The sequence below is a fragment of the Trachymyrmex septentrionalis genome, unplaced genomic scaffold, assembly GCF_001594115.1.
Source record: "Trachymyrmex septentrionalis isolate Tsep2-gDNA-1 unplaced genomic scaffold, Tsep1.0 scaffold25, whole genome shotgun sequence".
Classification (NCBI taxonomy): domain Eukaryota; kingdom Metazoa; phylum Arthropoda; class Insecta; order Hymenoptera; family Formicidae; genus Trachymyrmex; species Trachymyrmex septentrionalis.
Genome location: NW_017305408.1, coordinates 2,792,513 through 2,794,064, shown reverse-complemented (window position 1 = coordinate 2,794,064; position 1,552 = coordinate 2,792,513).

Genomic DNA, 1,552 nt, shown 5'->3' with positions numbered 1-1,552 from the left:
ACCCCGAATAAATAATTAAATGATTGAAAACATTGAGATAATCAATAATAATTATCGATGATAATGATGATGATGATGATGATGATGATGATAATATAATAAGTTATGACAAAATGACTGGTCGTAGGTTATGGCTAAAGTAACACACTGCTTTTTCAATTAATAATTAGTTTTTATTACACACACGTATAAACTGCTAAACAATAACAAATTAAAATACAAGGTCTATTATATATTAAACGAGCAATATGTTTAGGATGACCGATAAACAAAATATTCCGTTTAGATTTCACCGTTTTAATTTGCGATATTTTATTAATATGCAGAAAGTTAATTGTGAATTTACGCACAGCTATAAGGAGGCTAACTAAAGGTCGAAACGTTCTGTAAAAAGTTATCGTAGAATAATAAAATATATGTTTTTATTTATCGGTCATATCTTAACACTGCTTATTTAATATAAATAGATATAAAAATTACATGATTAGGCTTGTAAATATAAAAAAATCATGCAATTTTACAGAAATTATATAATTCCACAAAAATTATGCAAATTTACTTTTATTGTGTAAATATATCTTATTTTATATGGAAAATTACGTAAATAGCAGGATATATTTTGAATATTTTCTATAATTGTTCAAATTGTAGTAATATTATTTACGCAATATATAATAATAATTTTTCGCGTATTGCTGTTAAATGTATAATAAAATATATAGTGGGAAATATCATATTATCGTTCCTATAACTACACATACATATTGTAATTGTATTTCCACAATCTGCTCTTAGTTATAAATTAAGAAATTATTTTTATTTTCATATTGCAAATTTAGAAACCCGTGGACGTTTACAATTATTATTGAGGGTGTCTCAAAATGACCCATTATAATAGTTGTAATTTTACACAAAAATTTTTTTACAGTGCATCGCTTGAGACTAGAAACTCTTAAGGCCCTCGTCTACTATGATTGGCGATCGTCGATTTTAAAAAAGTAACGAAAAGTTACTTTCTCAAGTAACGGTAACTGTAACGAGTTACTTTTAAAAATCGGTAACTAGTTAATGGTATGTAACTTTTTCTACTCGGTAACGAGTAACTGTAACTTGTTATTATTAAAAAGTAACTTTCCATTCCCTGTAATTTCCTCACCAAGAAAATTATAGAAAATGGTTGTTTGTCATCTTTTACAACAGTTACATAAAAAATGCATTTTCAAAGTAATTATAAATCCGCATCTCCTAATAAGAATACGAGACTGAATTGTGTTTAATTAGAGAGATTTAATTGTATTATTTGCTGCACACAACACACACACACACACACACACACACACACATATTTACACGACATTTGAGTAATTATATGAGCGTAATATCTTATCATAGAAAAACAAAAGTGAATCCGTCATAAATGAGGAGGATTGATCGTACGGAAAACAAGTTTCAACGAACTCGAGTGTGCTCGACCCCCCGCCAACAATTACACGTGATTACGAGATAGCTTATGAAACTGCACGGTCGATCGCGCGATAAATTTACCACAGAG